This window comes from Heloderma suspectum, chromosome 1, assembly GCF_057233095.1.
Source record: "Heloderma suspectum isolate Gila_16-S chromosome 1, 16-S_ref, whole genome shotgun sequence".
NCBI lineage: Eukaryota > Metazoa > Chordata > Lepidosauria > Squamata > Helodermatidae > Heloderma > Heloderma suspectum.
In genome coordinates this window covers 177,726,171-177,745,891 of record NC_139458.1, presented here as the reverse complement: position 1 = coordinate 177,745,891, position 19,721 = coordinate 177,726,171, and positions in this window count along the sequence as shown.

Here is a 19,721-nt window from a genome sequence, read left to right as displayed (position 1 = left end):
GTTTTTTAATTCATTGAATAGGTATTAAAATGTGAAGCAACAGAACTCAGTGATGTAAAAAATATGTTTGTTTTTATTCTCAGTTTCCTAACTTATTTCCCCTACCTTACTGTCTGCCTGCCTTTCAGTCCACACTGAATTTTAAAATATCAATCAATTCTCCACCCCTGATGGTGCAATAGCTCTCCCCACTTTTTGCCATTTAGCTTGCAGCTTATATCTAAATGGATAATATGTACACAGCATGTGGATGTATTGTGCAAGTGTGACATATGCACAACAAACTGAAAAGTTGTGTAACTGCAGTTTATCTGAGCAAGAGCACTCACGTCTTCACAGCCGTGCTTTGAGCAATAAAGTGTTTTATAAATAAAACAAAACAAAATAAATCATTTTACCAGGAAAACAGAAGAATCTGAAAAGTATGGGATGTATTTGTCTGTGTGCTGAAGAGAGAGTGGAAGTTTATACCATTATGGTTGGGGTGTGGTATCTGTGTCTCCTGGTGTGATTTCATGTAAGGTGGCACAGAGAGAGAGGGAGAGCGAGAGAGAGAGACTTCCCTGGTAGTAAGTCCCATTTAAATCAGTGGGACTTACTTCTGGGTAGATAGGCCTAGGATTATGCTATAAAATAGCCATAGCAACAGCAGGGAGAAAACTCCCTCAGTGGGGGAGTTGGGTCAGTTCCTTCTGGAAGAGGACTAGAAGGGCACTTCATTTCAGTCTGCTAAATATTGTTTTCTAACAATATTTCAGGCTTTCAGTGAATACATGTGTGTGCATGATGGGGGTGGGGAAAGAAGGAGCACAGGGGAAGAGAGCATGACCAAAATCTCCCCCCCCCCCTCCCCATTATAAGTCTACATAGACCAGGGGGTGTTTCCACGATCAACTTACTCCAAGCTGGCTGTGTTTGGACGTCATTAGGGATACATGACATTGTGGCCATCTCGCAGCCACTCAGGAGCTTCGTGACAAAAAAACTGTTCTTCTGAGACTGCTTTTAATCCTATTGTTTTCATTAATTCTGCTTGTCTGCGCTTCTGTTGTGATGTGTACCACCTTCCACATTTATTCCGGCATGATAACCCTGCCCAGGGGTGTGTCTTTCATCTCGCTGACCCCAGTCAAGGGGTGTTTCTCCAGTGTTTTCCCCACCTGTGTTTCCCTGCTGTTTCCGCCATTTCAGAGCTGGCCGTCAGACTTCTTGGTTACCTCATGGCTGTGCTACCTCCAGGCAGCCTCTAACTTCTTTTTAAAAATTCAAGTGTTAAACCAAAATAGTACTTTTGCCGGCAGTACCTACACCTCCCCCCATCTTGCTATCTCAGTATGTCACTATCTTGCATTTGTCCAGCAATACCTATATCCCCTATCTCAGTACATCACTATACCACTATTTGGGGGCATAGCTATTGCTAGACAAATGCGTGATAGTGATGTAGTGACATTAAAAAAAAACCTTTTAAGTGTGTGCATGTTTTTTTTAACCTTCCTTTCTGGATGGGTGATTTCTTCCATGTCTCTATGCTTCTATCATGCATTTGCTCTATCACACAAGTGCTCTATCATGGTATTGCACGATGGAGCATTTGCACAATAGAGGCATAGAGACATGGAAGAAATCACCCATCCAGAAAGGAAGGTTAAAGAAAAACACACTTACAAAGGGTTTTTTAATGTTACTAGGTCACTATCACGCATTTGTCTAGCAACAGCTTTGCCCCCTATCTCTCGCTATGTTACTATCATGCATTAGCGCTATTGTGATATAGTGACAAAGTGAGATAGTGGTTTTAGAGGAGAAATAAAAAACAATTGGCGGAACTGGGCATAGCTTGGGGAAGGGGTTTCCTCAGAAGTAACTCCCATTGTGGTCACTGAGGCTAAGCTTCCATCTATCGCTTTACAGGAGTATCAGGGGAAGGAAAAAGGAGAGCCTGGACTGGGGGGGGGGGGCTTTCTTATTGGTTGAGGAGCCCCTGCCAGTCTGATGACATTTATTCTTATCCCCCCACCCCACCCGGAAGTATGTTCTGTGAAGCGACTTATACTGGAGCGGTGCACTCACTCGTAGAGCCCTGAGTGGACCAATGCACACCAAAGCCGATTCCTTGAAAAAATGTGGGTAAGCCTCCCTTCTCTTCTCCTTCTGCTGTCCAAGGCTAGCTCTACACTAGGGCTCTCTTCACACCTGAGTTTTTTTAGTAGGATCGTTCTTCTTTAATCACTGTTTTTCACGGGAGCTTTAGATGACACTGCTGCTCTCCTGCTGCTATCTCACAACTCTTCCTGAGTTTTCTGAGACGGGGAAAACCCAGCATTTTCTGTGCTTGCAATCCCCCCCCCCCATGTATTCCCCTTTTAGCGCTTTGTCCCGCTTTGTGTGGGTGTGTGCTAGGGGTGTTGCTGGGTGGTGTTGAATAACATTGTCATGACAACAAATTGGTGGGAAGGCGGGCGGGGGCAGGCACTGACTCTGCTTCCAGTGACCATTTCTGCCTCTCTTCCATTCCGCTACGGGCGCCGAGATCCCCTTGAACACAGCAATGCTTACTTCTGAGTAAACTCATCCACTGTAAGGCTTTCCTTTCCTAGGAGTATAAGTGCCATTGAAATGTGTGTGGCTTGCTTCTGAGTAGGCATGCATAGGAGTGCATTGTAAGTCTCCCTAGAGTAGCAGTAACTTCAATGCATTTACTTTGACTCCATTGACTCCACTGACTGCTTCTTCTTCCTTTTGCTCACCAGATTGATGGGCTTCTTTCCTCCCAGGGTGGATGGAGAAGTCTCCCTTCTCAGCCACGCAGGAGAAAAGCTTGGCAGTTAGGGTATTAAAAGTGACTTTTCTCCTTCCCTGAATAAATTCATCATGCAGAGCTTGGAATGGTCATTTTTAATAGTTTCCTTTTGGGGTGTGGAGTTGTTTTAGATAAGACAGTAATGCTGAGATGGTTTTCCATAGTACTCCCTCCTGCCTAGCCAGCCACTATCTCTTCTAACCCACTTTGCAGGGTCGTTGGGAAGCCAGAATAAGAGGGAAGAGCAACAACAGCGCCGGGGGTGGGGAAGCAAGCCAAGTCTAATGAAGAAGGTGTCCCTCGTGAAGCAGTTGCCTGGTGGGTGGGGTGCTAGGGATGGCTTGGTGCATTGACTGTATACAAGTCCATTTGTGGATTTCTTACTTCTGTAGTTGGGAACCCGGAAATTGGAATACCCTTCAAACTCAGTAGTGCAAGAAATGTACTGCAATGTACTGCATCACACACTGACATATTTAGCAGAGAAGGACTAGCAGTGCCAACAACCTCGGGGTAAGCCACCAAGAAGACTCTCTCTCCCTCGGAGGTGACCAGCTCCCATAGCCCCCTGTCCAGGCCACTAGAACTGCTTCTCACTTTCCTCCTGCTGTGGAGGAGTGGAGGGATGAGGCGGAGCCATCAATCATGTTATAGGAACCAATAATCAGGGAGGGGAGGGTATGGAGTCAGCAGCCCCCTTCTGTCCTGATTGTTCCATGCAGCTCGGCCCAGCCATGAAAAGATATAATGCAGAGGGACGCGCTGTGAGAGATGCCTGTATACGGACTTCCGGTCAGAGCCATGCCGTCTTGGTAGTGTCCTGCGGAGCTCCACAGGTTGCTTATCTCAAACAGCTATGAAAAGGTTGAGAAACCTTTTTAAATTCCCCTGGAATTAAAAGGGGAATCTAACAGTACCATCCGATTGAAATCTTGGAAGAGTGGCAGCTTTTGCGGTGCAGCAGAAGGCCTGCAATCTAAGGTCAGTGGCCGGAGTATCATCTACTGAATGCTATTTGAAACTCCTAGCAATTAGGAGACTACAAGACTGACGAGCTCCAAAAAATATTTGTGAACTTAAACTACCAGCGATATCTGGGGACTGGCATTTAAATCTAATTAAATGTTTGTCTTTTCTGTTTCTGCAATTATACTTGCTTGTTGTGCTTCTGGAAGTGGAGGATGGCAGTATCAAAGAGAAAAACAAAAGGTCTGGGAACACCACCTACCCCCCCAATTGCTCCCCTGGCAAAGATTTTTGGAAATGCTGGAGGTGAAGAGGAGTTGCTTGCTTTGATAAAAACTATGTCTTCTCAGCTATCAGTGCAGTCAAAGAAGCTTGAAACAATCCAGGACTCAATCACTGCCCTCCAAGGGGCTGTAGATTTAATTAATATCTCTCTTCAAAAGATGGAAACGAAAGTTAATGCGCTTGAAGATCAAGTTATTACTCATGAAACTGCTATGCAAGCGTCTCACAATACTTTGTCTGCTCGAATTTCCCAATTGGAGGCTTTTACATGCAGAGCGAACCTTTGAATTCTTGGTATTAAAGACTTGGCTGCTGATGTATGTTTGGTTGAATTTATGGATAAACTTTTGCATGAGTTATTGGTTTTGCCATCTGATTTTCTGCTGGATATTGAGCATGCATATCGTATTCCTGCCTTAATACGTGGCACTAAAGGGACTTCTGGGACTGTTGTTGTGCAGTTTTCATGAGTTTCTACAAAAAATTATCTTTTGCGTCTGGCAAGAGAACGAGGTGAGCTGCAGTGGGGACCAGCAAATGACAAGATTATGCTCTTTCCTGATTATACTAAAGAAATTGCTGATAGAAGAAGGCAATAAACCAAAGCGAGAAGTTTGGCAAAGCAAAATAACCTGCAATATCATATTAAATATCCTGCTACATTTTGCATTCTTTTTGAAGGCCAGATGAAAAAGTTTTAAAATCCTGACCGAATCATTTCTCATTGGTGTTAACATTAAAACAAGGGAGCCAACTTTCTCAGCCTCCTGAGTTGGAATTTAGCTACTTTTACTGTTCCTCTGAAGTCTTGTTTGGGGTTTAGCTGATAGGATGTCTGGGAAGTTTGCCAGATTAAATGTTTGCATATTTTTGTTTTCTTTCTCCTTTATGTGTTATACTGTATGTGTGTATGTGGGTGTACACATTTAAATACATTTTTAGATAGGATATTACTTAAAATAAATAAATGATTTGTTTTTATTTTTTTTTTATCCTTTTCTTAAATTTCTTCTTCTCCTCCTCCTTTTTAAAAAGTTATCATTAATATTAGTATTTGTTGTTGTTGTTGTTGTTCAGTCGTGTCCGACTCTTCGTGACCCCATGGACCATAGTACGCCAGGCCTTCCTGTCCTGCACTCTCTCCCGGAGCGTGCTCAAGTTCATATTCATTGCATCCGTGATGCTATCTAGCCACCTCATCCTCTGCCATCCCCTTCTCCTTTTGCCTTCAGTCTTTCCCAGCATCAGGGTCTTTTCCAGGGAGTTTTCTCTTCGCATTAGGTGGCCAAAATATTGGAGCTTCAGCTTCAGTATCTGTCCTTCCAATGAGCACTCAGGGTTGATTTCCTTTAGGATGGACTGGTTTGACCTCCTTGCAGTCCAGGGGACTCATAAGAGTCTTCTCCAGCACCACAGTTCGAAAGCAAATATTAGTATTACTATAATTATTATGGGATTATGATTATTATTATTTCTGGTTGGTTAAACTTTCAATGTTTACTAATATGTGTCAATGGAATGGTAATATATGGTTAATGGAAATGGATTGTTTGCTCTCGTTTATTTGCTATAAGACTGAGGTTATAACATTGAAAGACAAGGCTCACAGTTTATGGAGCAGCGGATTGAAGATTTAATAATACCTGCAATGTTTGGAAGAGTGCTGTGTAGGTATAATTTGCAATTGGTTTGGATATTGGGATATTTGGTTTGCTTTCATTGAAGCTTAGATATAATCTTCTCTCTCTCTCTCTCTCTCTCTCTTTTCTCTCTCCTTCTCTTGCTTTCCTCCTTTTTTTTCTTTTTCTTCCCCAGAATACTGTAATGTTGGAAACTGTAGATTCTGACTATGTTGTTGGTATTGTTTATTTCACTTATAAAAAATAAAATACACACAGATTTTAAAAAGACAGAGAGAGAGAGAAGCCTGTATACAGTGCCAGTCTAAATCCTGGAAAGGATCAGTAATCAAAAGGAACAGTTTGTAGAGGAATAAAATGCCAGGTGTGAAGAGAGGCTAGTGCTTTTTATCAGTATTGCGTTGCACTGATAACTCTTGGGGCACATTACGCATGCCATATACTGCTTTTCTAGCATTATTTCTGGCTTTTTCCGTATTACCCAAATTCCGCAAAGGATGTCATTGTGTGTACTATGAGGTATAAATGAGCAAGAGGGATATAGCATCACCATGATGGGATCATAACAATATCACATGAGGTGTAGATCTGGCCCAACGTATCTGGGGGACACCAGTTGGGGAAGGCTGCTCTGCACCAAATCTCTCCCAAATTGTACATACTGAAAACCAAGCCTTCAATATCTACTAAAAACTATAGGGGAGAAACCTGTCTCAGATTGGTGGAGGGGGAGAAAACCTTCCTGACCCTAATGGGGCACAACTAAAGCCCTATGCAGACGGTCAACCAGTGTAGGTGGGGGCCAGGTCCTGCCTCTGATATCTATTCAAGATCTGGTTTGTACAGTGCCTACATGAGCATATGTATGCATGTAGGCTTTCTGCACATGATCCATGACCTCTATTTTTTGTGAGTAGGGAGTCTACATGCATAGGCCCCTATGCAAACAGAGCTGTGAACTCATAAGGTAAGAATCACGACCTGCAGGTACAATCCTAGTTCCCTCCTCCTTGCATTTATTACATTATTTATTTAGTTATTACATTTATATCCTGCCTTTTTTCCTCTTGCAAAGAACCAAAGGCAGCTTACATGATTCTCCTCCTCTCCATTTTATCTTCACAACAACCCTGTGAGGTAGGTTAGGCTGAGAGTCAGTGACTGGTCCAAAGTCACCCAGTGAGCTTCATGGCCGAGTGGGGACTAGAACCTGGATCTCCCAAGTCTCAGTCCAACACTCTAACCACTGCACCACGCTGGCTGTCTTACACCACACTGGCATTCATTTCTATGCTGGCTGAATGGGCCCAAAATGTAACCCGAGTCTTACTACTTGAACCCAGGCAGTCCAGCTTACTCACACATCTGGAGAAGGGCAAGTCAAATAGTGAAGGATTTAGTGTTGCACATGAAACAAATACCACATCCCCAACCAAACGTCAAACCCCACCCCGATAAGTCTTTGGCAGAGTAACCAAATACAACTGAGAGGCCTGAGTCAGTTCCTCATATCTCCAGAGGTGAGTTACTCCCAAACTTCACAAACCCAAAGTCTCGTAGCAGCTACAAAAGGTAGCAATATATAGCTCACCCTTCGCAACAGAAATAAAACCATATGATAGTTATTGGAAATGTTTGTGAGGGTTCCATTCCTATTTGGGGGGGTGGGAAATGTGGCCATCATTGCATCGTGGGCCTTAGACATTTTCACACCTGAAGTGAAAAATTAAAATGATATCGACATATGCCCTCTGGAGCTGTTTTAAAATGGCACACAGAGATGGAAGTTGGAGGCACAAAATCCCGCATTCCAGAATCTGCTAGGAGAAGTGGGGTGTTTCATTGTAAAGCAGACCCTGACTTATGTTGATTGGTCCACTATGAGCAAAGTGCTGTCCAAATTTAAAAAACAACAACAACAAACCCAGAGTGAGTTTTCTTGGCCCAGCAAGAAAAGTGGGATGTGGCACTAGCAAAATAGTAGGATGTGATACCAAGTGGACATCTCTTTCTATTGCAATTGCAGTGATCGCAGCTTGTAGCAAGCAAGCTGCTTGATGGGATCAATAGCCAGAACAGTTATCCCTCAGGTCTGGTGGAAGAAGTCAACCTTTTTGCTGGCTACTGCTAACATTAGTCAAATCAGGGAGCCATATATTGGGTAAAATCCAACATAAGTCCTACTTAGAGTAGACCCCTTGAAATGAATGGGACTTAAGTTAGTCATGACTCACTTATGTCTCATTCATTTCAAGGGGTCTACTCTAAGTAGTACTTATGTTGGATTTTAACCCAGTATGTTCACGACTGAGTTTGCTTCTGCTCAAGATGAATATGGGGCTAGATGGTTTTTGATAGCTCCAGGGGAATTACTGCAATTTGTGCAATGTGAATTCTAAATTGGAATCTGGTCAGCAATGCTGTGCTTTTGGATTGTTGCTCCTGGGACCCTGTAATTTGCAGAATTTCAGTTACAATTTAATTTAAATGTCTTTTCCCCACTTGTCTACTCCCCTTCAGTACATTTCCCTATGCAGACTGAGTCCCCTGTTTTGAAAACAAACCAAATCGAACTTCAGTGTTGTAACACAGATTAATTCCCTTAGGATAAAGCATGACTTCTTAAGAAGGCATTTGTGTTTTGAGCAGTATTTCGCCACTGAGATAAATATTTTTAACTGTAAGAAATGAAATAAATAATAGGTTTATTTATCATTGTACCGTTCCTTACATAAATATATTTGGCATCAGAGAATTGGATCTCCCCCTTTCTTTTGCCTTGCATTCTTATTCTAATAACGTACTTAGGCTTCCAAAAAAATTGAAAGCAAGGTACAGTTTTAATCTAACACAATTATATTCTGATTGTCATGGAAAATCTTGAGAGAGAGAAATGCTAAAGTGTGCCATCTTGTGGTCAATAGAAAAATGCTGTGTTTTCCTCCTGCGATGCATGGAGTCCCTTATTGCACTATTTGAAATCTAAATGGAAGAAACAGAAATAAAACCAGCTTCATACAACTGAATTTTATGGAATGTTCATGTTTGAGTCTTCATGAGAATGTGACCCTGCAAAGTTCTGGAAAGGGAAGGGGGGAAAGGAAGCAGGTGAAAAAGGGAGTCATGATCCTGCATTTAAAACAGAAGCAGAAAGCCTCATTTTAAATGCAGGATTTTAGGCTGGTGTAGAGATGCCCTAGGACTCACATTGGACACAATCCCTTGTGTTGTATTCAGGCACAGAGAATTAACTGTACACTATCCCTTAAGTACAGTCCAGCCTCCATACTTTCCCCTCCTTTTCTTCCTTCAGACTAGGAGAAATCATGCTATAAGACCACCTGTGTTTAGAGCTTTTCTGTATATAATCCTGTTACATTTACTAACCCCTGTGTGGAGACTGAATGAATAATCAAAAGTTCATTAGGTCCTTTTGCTCCTGTCCAAGAATGCCACAGATCTCTTCTGCCTGCTCTATTTGTAGTACCCATGTCACAGTGGCCACCCATATTATACAATGAGTATAGTGTTAGAACAAAGAAGAAATGAGATCTTTGTAACAAATAGACCTATGAAGTATGGGCTAAATCTACTATCCAATATCAAAGTGATTTCTTGTCTTTAAAAAACTGATATAACTCTAATAAGGTGATAATAGGAAAAAATAGAGAAGATAGAGCAAAAAATAATAATTCCACATGGCTTTTACTCCCCCGTCAATGTGTATTACTCAGCTACAACCAGCAACCCACCTACGAACAATTATGCATCCTTCAGTTCTAACTCATGATAGTTGCTGATGGCAACCATAGCAGCTATTAGTTTAGGTTTCAATTTCTTCCTTTCCCCCCTGATTTAATTGTGATCAGCTGATTTTAGGACATTTAGCACCAAAATGTCTGGTTCAAGATGTTTGCTTGGCCTGGATAGAGCTAGAAGAAAGATGCGTCAAGGGTTTGTTGATATACACTATTAGCTGTAGAAGGAGAAACCAAACCAAACTGAACATTCCTGTGATATTCAATGATTACAATTTTTAAAATATCTAAAATGATTACTATTTCTAAAACACCTGTTGCCTGAACCTTGGCTTCTGGCGTGTCGCTCCAAAATATGCCAGAAATCATAAACTGAAAACAAACTCTGGTTTGTAATTCTGGCTTGTAAGGGGAACAACAAGCCAGGATCTCCAGTTCAGACAACAAACTAAACAAACCTGGTTTGATTAGCAGTCACACTAGCAGGGAGGAGCAAAGTGGAAGCAAATGGGCTTCATGTATTAACACACAGTTTGCTCACAATATATCAGAATTCTCTGGTATTCCAGTTTATTGTTCTGTGCAAATGTGGCCAATCTGTGATAAGAGAAAATACTGGACAAAACCATATTTATTTAAGCCAGTCCAGGAGCAAAATCCCTTCTAAAGTAGCTGGGCAGAGCAATCCTATACTCACATTGCCATGACCAGAGGTATGCCACTGCTGTGCCAGCGGAACAGCCACCGTATGGAAAGCATGCTCAGTGCAGAAGGGGAAAGGAAGACACACAGGTAGGAAATACAAAAACATCATAAAAACAAGAGACGCTTCTACAGCATCCCTGGAGACAGTCCTGTCAATGAGGGACTGAGCTGGTGACGATGCCCACATGCCACCTACACATGGAAAGAGCCAGTGAGTTTGCCATGATAGGGACAGGGCTGAATCAAGGATAGGCATAGTTGGGCACCTGCCGAGGGCCCATACGTCACTGAGAAGAGCTCTCCCAAGTTGCTCCTGCTCTTCACTATTACAGCTTGCTTGTTCACCTGCTTCTCACTCTGGTCCAGACGACGGCGGTGGTGACACTGCCTGCTTGCTCCCTGGCTCTCTGCCTGTCAAGCAAGCAAGTGGCAATGAGGAGAAAGAGGATGACGAGCCAGAGCAGCCAGTGACAATAGCAGTGAGAAGGCAGACTCACTGAGGGAGGGGGCCCATTGAGGATGTCTTGTCCGAGGGCCCTCAAAACCTGGAGCTGGCCCTGGATAGGGACTTGTCCCCAGTGCACACAACCCTGCATCCCCACACAGACAAAACCACAGCACCTCCACTCCAGATCCCCAGTGGCACAGTAAGCAATGACCCTGCTATTGCCAATCCCCAGGCATCCTTACAGACAGGGGTTTGAATCCCCTTAGGTTCCCCACAACCATTGGTTTAGAGCACAACACACAGTGAGGGGATAAAGTAGAGCTCACACAACACAGCACCCACATAACTCCTTGGGCAAAAGGCCTGCAAAGAGTGCACACAGCCCTCATAGGACAAGGGTTCAAGACTCACTTTGGGATGGAAACTACTGCCAATCAGCCAAGAGGAAAACCAGGATATCCAACAAGGGCAGCCACAGAAACACACTGACGGCAGCAGACTCCAGTGGCTCACTCAATAAGATACAAGATTAGGGAGCAAGAAATGGGAACTTAAGGCCTGCCAAATAGAAAGGAGAGAACATACTTCCAACCCTCATCTTTAACATACCTGGCAAAACCCGCACCACAGCAATAATTATATCAGGAGCAAAAAAGAGAGGGAGTTCCCAGTATATGAACCCACACTTCAAACATCATAGACCAGTTCCCTGACCACTCAGCCACAGCAGCAGGCAACAATCAGATATTTCTGGCATTCTGACAGTATCCTACAGCATAGTCCCTCGGCCAGCCCTATCTTCAGTATTAGACTGAGCCCTAAATGGCCTTGAACTATATTTTTATAACCTCTTGCAAGCTTACCAATAATGGAGTCCTCCAAGAGATACTAATGTAGGAGATGACGAGCTGTCATCTGTTAAGTAGCACTTTGTCTTCTGACTCAGCACTGAATTGGAATTTGGAAGCACCATTTTTAGATGGGAAACAGGATTCAGTTCCTGACCATCTGTGGCTATTTAATATTCCATGTTGCTTTTCATAAGAGTAGTGGGAGGTGTCTTAGCACACTGCCAGTGTGGCTAATTACTTTTCTGCGTACTTCAAACTTTCATACGGAAAAATAAAACGTGTTTGTGTTTTGATGTCCCATGCTGCTTACTATCGATGGTGTTATTGTGAACTTTTGCTTTGTGTCCAGAAACTACATTATATTAAAAGAAATATTAAAATAGCCATTACTGCAGTACAATGACGATTTATACTGAACCAGACCTGACAAGGTAGCAGGACTGAGAAAGACTACTGCCTGAATCCCATGGCCAGCCAAGTGGGGTTTTCAGTATTGGGCTAGATAGATCAAGGCCTAACTTCATATAAAGCAGCTTCTTATAAAGTCATGCGTAGTGGTAAACAAGGCATGCTGATTAATGGGTCTCCTAAAGGCTAGCCTGGAATGCAGGTCACAGAAACTTGCTAAGGTGGCTGGCTGGCTGACAACAGCATTCTGGGTGGAAGAGAGTGTACATAACTGCTTAGAGACATTTTTAAAATATGTTCAGCAGTATATAAATCTATTAAATAAATAATATCTGGAGAAGAAATAAGTAGGGCTGCCAAGAAATTTGAGAGTTTTAGGCTGGAATTCTATACCTACTTACCTGGGATTAAGCCCCGTTGAATTCAATGGAACTTATTTCTGAGAGGACATGTATAGGATTATGTTAATTGTTTAATACCCTGCCTTTTGACCTAATAACAGATTAATTTACCATATTTACATAAATGTGCATATTACCAAAAGCCTCATTATCAGTGATTTTAAAATAAATAAATGTAGGGGGATATTTACAATTTAATAAACAAAAGGTACCATTCATTGTTAGAAGGAAAATCCATCTTTAATATATTGTCTCAGCGACTAAGCTCTGTTGAACTGAATGGGATTTATGTCTGAGGAGACATGCATAGGATTGCACTGTCATTCCCTATTTCAATAATATGCCAGAACCAAGAGCCTCAAAACAAACAAAAACAGGTATGTCTTTAATGCCAAGGGCTGCCAGTTAAAATTAATGTCCACTGATTTAAAGAGCAGATTGAATTTGGCCAGAGAAAGAGGGTTTTTTAAATCTTTGCAGCTGGTTTTTTAAATCTTTGCCGCTGGGGGGCTACTGCTGTTTTGAGGGACTGTTGCTATTTTAGGACTAGCATTACCCAGTGTGTGTCTGCACAGCCTAGCATTCCATGAGTGTGTGTGCCTGCTCCTGTCTGCTCAAGCTGTATATTTGTAAAATTAGCACCTTATTACAAAAAGCAGCAGAAGGGCCAAACTGCACATTATCACTATTGAATGCATCTAGTTTTTAAATTATTATTATTTTATTTTTGCAACTAGCAACTATAGAGGGACCTGATCTGGATCAAGACCTGTCTGACCAAATTATTTTGGCACCTGAGGCAGAAAATCCCGCAAACTTCTCTCTCTGGAAGTAACACTTTGCTGCCCTCTGATGACACCCCAAAATCAGCTGCCTGAGGCAGCCTAATACTAACGCCAGTTCTGGACCATTTTAAGCCTCCGGTCTGTATCAGGTCCCACTGACAGAAACATTAAACGCATCGCCATTATAATATGCCATTTGATCTTATGTCTCTAGTTCAGTACTCTCTGCACAAGGAAACACACCCAATAAAAGCTGCTTTTCAGACTTTCTACCAATCAGGTAGGGAGAGCAGTAAGCCAGGATACTCCATTCTGAGCAAACATGGTCAGTGACAGCTTCCAGAGAGAGGGCTCGTAGCGCTAACCACCAAAAGACTTTGCATAGCTATTCCAACTTTTCTTCCTTTACAGTTTTTTTTCTGGTAAGAACAAAGATGGAAGAAGTCTTGGGTAATATAGGAGGGCTACAAATGGAAGGTTACAATGTTTGGATCCCACGAAAAGGTATGTGAATGAAACAGGACGATGACACAATAAAAGACTTGTCTGGAAACACCGTATAACTTCAACAGGGGTGTTGAACCTAAGGCCCATGCCCCAAATTCGGCCCACCTGATATCCCTATCTGGCCCTCTGGGGTTCTCCAGAAAACCATGTGCCCTTCCCCTGGTTCCACCCCTTTCCCTCAACTGCCAATTGTTTGGTGGTTTCCCAACCTTTCCGCAGTTTCTCCCCCTCGAAAAGGTTGAAATTCCTCTCCTAAGGTTTAGTTACTGATAGTAAGAGCTTTAAGCTAAAGTAGACTGGTATTTTTGGTATTTTGGCCCTGTCCCTTTTGCCTTTGGCCACACCCCCTTTGCCTTCAGCTCCACCCACCACTGGAATGGTGGGTGGAACCTCCAAAGAGTTTCTCCAAAACTGAATTTGGCCCTCAGGCTGAAAGAAGGTTCAACAGCCCTGGTCTACAAGGATGTGTTGAATAACTTTCCCTCAGTGTTGGGAAACAAGAAGTCCACACTTCTATCTGGGAGGGAGGCCAAAGTGATACCAGAGCAGAAAGGACACAGATAGGACTTATAAGAACATAAAAAGAGCCCTCCTGGAGCATTCCAGAGGCCTATCTAGCTCAGCATCCTGTTTCTCACAGTGGCCAACCAGATGCCTCTGGAAAGCCCACTGACAGGACACGATGGTTTCATCCACATCACTATTTAATGGCCTCATTTTTCATAGAGATGAATCAAAAGTAATTAAATTAGGTTCATCTCCCTACCAATATTACTGCACAGTAAAGTCCATAGGAACATAGGAAGCTTCCTTATATAGGCACATGATCACAGAGGGGAAATAAGCCACAGTAGCTAATTTCTTTCCATGCGTGCCAGTTGTGTGTCTGGGGCATTTGCATAATTACCCTCAGCAGCATGGCTTGCTGTGTCATGAAAACCTGGCCAGGGTGGCTTGTTGCTGAGGGTAACAAGCCACCCAGAACCCGGCAACAGCCCATGGATTCTGAGTGGCTTGTTACCCATGGCAATAAGCCAGCCTGGCCGGGTTCACATGACATGGCAAGCCATTATGCCAAGGCTAATTATGCTGAAATCAACCCTGACTGCTCATTGGAAGGACAGATACTGAAGCTGAAGCTCAAATATTTTGGCCACCTAATGCGAAGAGAAAACCCACTGGAAAAGACCCTGATGCTGGGAAAGATTGAAGGCAAAAGGAGAAGGGGACGGCAGAGGATGAGATGGCTAGATAGCATCACCGATGCAATGAATATGAACCTGAGCACACTCCGGGAGAGAGCGGAGGACAGGAGGGCCTGGCGTGCTATGGTCCATGGGGTCACGAAGATCGGACACGACTGAATGACTGAACAACAACAACAACAATTATGCTGATCTCCCTGGCACGCACAGGGTGGGGTAGGGTGGGGGGAAAGCCACTGTGGCATATCTCCCCCTCCGTGATCGTGTGAACCCAGTCATTGGGTCAGGCCATTGGTCCATCTAGTCTGGTATTGTTGACACTGATTGGCAGCGGTTTTCCAGGGTTTCAGGCAGCCTTTTTGCAGCTCTACCTAGAGATGCTGGGGATTGAACTGGGACCTTCTGCACACAAAGCAGGAGCTCTACTCCTGAGCCATGGCCACGGCCAAACAAGACAAGATATTAAATGCATATTTGCATTTAACATGCAGTTTTTAAAAAATACAAATAATATCCGCTGGTTGTGGTGCTGATATTTATTAAGAGTTGGCATCAACGGGGGATTTCCTCCCAATGCAATTAGCAGCTTTGGAGGGCTGATTTACCTCAGGACTGCAGCAGAGAGGGAAGGGCTAAATCCTGCCCCCCCCACACACCTGCTGCAATCCTGATCATTATCAACCCCGACCCTAACCAGTCACTATTTTGTATTTTAAAAACTGGGGCATTAAATGCAAATATGCATTTAACATCACACCTAGTTTGGCCCTCATCAACCCATGAGATTCCGTCGTCAGATTTATAACTCCTCTCATCATGATTCATAGTGTAGATATTAGGTGTCTGTGCCGTATTTTGTCTGATCCTACTACAGTCCTGATACAATTTCCAGTCAGGAGTTTCTTCTCTTTTACAGAATAGTCTGGATTGGGCACTGATATGCAACCTTGGTTCTTCACAGTCTGTTCCAGTTTGCTGACTGTGTTTATTTACTTCCTATGAAATAACCTAAATCTGTGGAGGAAGCCGCCCAGTGTGACAAGTTGACCTGTATCCATTTCTTGTTTCAAGCCCAGTCTCCAAAACAGCTGCTGTTGAGGAGTTGGGCAGTGGGGGTTGAGGGAAGTAAAGGAATGACATGTTATGTCGATGTTAATAGCCATTCTTGCTTTTGGTCCAAATAACATTCGGTGCTGAGCAGCAGCAATGACAACTTGGTATAGCGAGCAGGATATTCAATCCTTAATTTATTAGCAGCCAGAATATTGGGCAACATCCAACATAGGCCTTCCACTCATGCAACGGGTCTTTCCCCTCCTCTGCCCCCCATAGCCCCCTGTGAGCCCAAAAATCTGTTCCAAAGGGCTTCCAACTCTCTGGAGCAGACTTTGAGGGCATGGGAGAGGGGCTGCAAAGACAGAGGGGGAATTGCTCCCTCCCTGTTCCAGGGATGGAAACCATTCTGTTGGCAGGAGGGGTTAATTAGATACCAACCATTGATCCTACCAAAGAAAGAGATTGGTTGCAGAACCCATGTAGTAGCCACTGCTACTTGCAGAAAGGGATAGAGAGAGCCTCAAGTCTACACCAGTGAATCATTTTACGAACTGAAGGAGACTTTCTAAAATGTAGAAACTTCCCAATCACTTTGTCTGATTGACTGAATTGTTGCTGTTTCTCAGAAGGCTCCACCCTTAACTGGGTGACTCTGTCTGTCTTGTGATATATGGTTGAGTTATTCTTGTCATGTCCAGTATTAAATTAGTCACAAGCATTTTCTGTCTTTTCCAGCTGTTCAGAAACATCACAGTAAGCAGACCTCAGACTTTTAAAAATATTATTCTTAGTCAATGAATTACACTTCTCTCTGCCCCCCTCCCTCCGTCAGCTGCTTAATCAGCTTTGAGGGAAACAAAAATATTTGTTTTGTCTGGTAGCCCGCTCTAGCCCTAAAGCCAAGGGCATTCAGCATTATGTTATTTCATTCATATTTACTACAACTTATGAGGGTAGGTCACCATAACTCACATCTAACTATCAGAAACATGGGGGAGATGTAGCAATTTGCTCAAGGTGACTGGCAGTCCAATCTCATGCATATTTACTCCCACTGAGTTCAGTAGTACATACTTTCTACTGGGTGTGCCTACTAGATGCAGTACTACATTGCAGCCATTCAGCCCAATCCTATGTATGTTTACTCGGGGCACAGTGCCACTACATTTAATGGGACTTATTCCCAAGTAAACATAATGGTAGCTTTAGTGAATTTGTAACTGAGCTAGGATTTGATCCAGAGATTTCTCCTTCAAGTCTTCCAAAGAACATTTAAGAAGTGCAGCAGTGATTGTAAAAGTTGTAGCCCTTTGTATGCAGTGGCCCTGATCCAATCATGGGCATATGCAAAGTGCTTCAACACACTTGAGGAACCTGCAGCTTCCTAAAAATTAGTGATAACAGGTTTTTAAAAAAAGATTCTAGGGGTGGATCTTGATTTAACCATACTTAAAGCAGTCTTATTGAAACCAATGGGACTTAAGTTAGTAATTTTAGTTCCACGGATTTCAGTGGGTCTCCTCCAGGTATGACTATATTTTGATCCAGCCCCTAAAAATGCATCACATTCTCTTGAAAGAAGAAATGGAAAGACTGAAATTTTACATGATCTGTAGCGCAGTCCTAGATATGTCTACTTAAAGGTAAGTCCCACTGAATTCAATGGGGCTTACTCCCAGGTAAGTGGTATAGAATTGAGTTCCAAATGCAACAAAATCCATAGGATGAAATATCAAAGGAGATTTGGCCATTTTATTTTCTAAAATTCTTACAATGCAATCATATATGTCTATTCAGAAGAAATCCTCATTAAGTTTAATGGGACTAACTCCCAGGCAAGTGTGTATAGGACTGCAGCCTTAATATCAGGAAAAATGTTATAAGGTGGCAATGCAAAGAAATTGCAAAAGATCTTTACAACCAGTAATAGGAGATGCTAGCATTATGCAGATTATCAAGGTGGTTTTCACAATATATGGTGGTTATGTGATAGAATCAGAGTCCTGGAGAATAGTTGCAGATCTACGTAATGAGATTTTTCAGACAGTTACAGTGCAATCCTATGCATGTCTACTCAGAAGTACGTCTCATGGAGATTTCTGGCATTTACTGCCTGGTAAGTGTGTATAGAATTGCAGCCTTAATGTTATATCTTCTTAGTTATAATGTTATATCCTATATCTTCTCAGCTGTATTAACATGGTGTCACCAGTAACTGTTCATTAACCTTTGACATATGTTGACAGTACCCTGGCTAAATCCTGGAAGCCAAGATTTAACCCCAGAAAAAGTGAATGTGTGTGGGGTTTTTTTTTTAATAGTCTGGGAAATAATTTGTTCTAATTATATTAATGGCTTAGCAAAAGCTAACTAGGCAGAGGTTGGAAGGTGGAAGCTGCATTTAGCAGAGTACTTAGTTTCTACTACTGATTATGATTGTGTTCCCATGCCAATTTCACCATTAACTACTTCACTTCTCTAGAGCCTGCATGCACTTCACTCCATTGTGATTTAACAAATCCGCTTTTCCATGACCTTGCTCACAATGTACCATTCAGGAAGGACCCCCCACCCACCCTGTTCTGGCTATCCTGAAGTCCTTTGCACAGTCTTATGTTTGAAAAAGAATGCCACTATTTCTGTTAAGAAAGATAAAAGCTGTTCTGAATTCTGAACAGCTCGCACAGAGACTCCAACTACCTGCAATGTCACGAGGTGGGAAAAAGGTGGAAAAGGTTTGAAGTGGTAGAATGGGATGTACCACTTTAGACTGCAGCTGGGAGGTACCATATTTGAAAGCTCCCTTTCATTAAAAAAAAAAAAAACCTCCTGCAAGTAAAAAAACTAGTACAACAAGGAGGAAACTGGCCTCGAATATTTCTTCCTGATGTGCTTGCTTACTGCCCGCAGAACATTTTTATGCAAGATAAATTGAAATATGGCATATCCCACCTGCAGCCCAAAGTGGTACAGTCCACCCTACCACCTCAGACATCTACCACCCTAGTCTGCTGCATGTGTAAGCCACCAGGCCCACATGCTGCATACAGAGGAGGTAGAATCCTGGAGTAGGAGAAGGGACTGTACCATTTCAGTCAGAAGGTGGGGAATATCATTTTTAATTCTTAAATTTTAATTTTCGCCATGCGAAAAAAACCCTCCTTGCAAGGAAAAAACTAGTATGTCATGGAGAAAAGTACTAGCCCTTCTGGTTCCATGCTGTAGCACTATTCTACTTACAGGAAGGAGGGTTGTGTGCATTAAATATAGGGGAGCATTGAAAAATGGCACCCCCCAGCTTCTGTGATACAGTTCATTCTTCCACGTTCTTCCATATTCACACACCTACCATTTTTCAATCAGATGTTACTCCCATGTTAAGCATTCATTTGTTTTCCATTAATGTTTTAGGCTTAGTTCCCCATTAAAATGGCGATGTGCAAAAAACAACAAAAGGACTAGTGCACCGAGCATAGTTGCTTTTAAACTTACATTCGTCATTAACTGTTCAGAAGCCCAGCAGAGCCTCCAATGAAATGAACAGATGCTGCCCAACAGCAGCACTTGGTGGATCGTGAGCAATATTAGGACATGAGTACATTAATTCACTTTTCACTATATGACTAAATTTGATGCTCTTTTGGTTGGCATGGATCCGAAGTGAATATGGCAATTAATTTGTGTTCAGCTGTGCTTGCCAGCAGGGCATTAATAATATGTTTTAAAAGAAACCTTGGAACCTAAATGACTTTGCTGTTACACAAGTCACCAGGGAAAGAGATCAAGTGCATGTTCAAATGCCAGATGACAGAAGCGGTAGCCAAGGAAAGTATTTTCCCTAGCCAAGTTGGAGGGGGAATGGGCATTACTACGCCAAAAGGATCAGAGACGAACAAACAATCC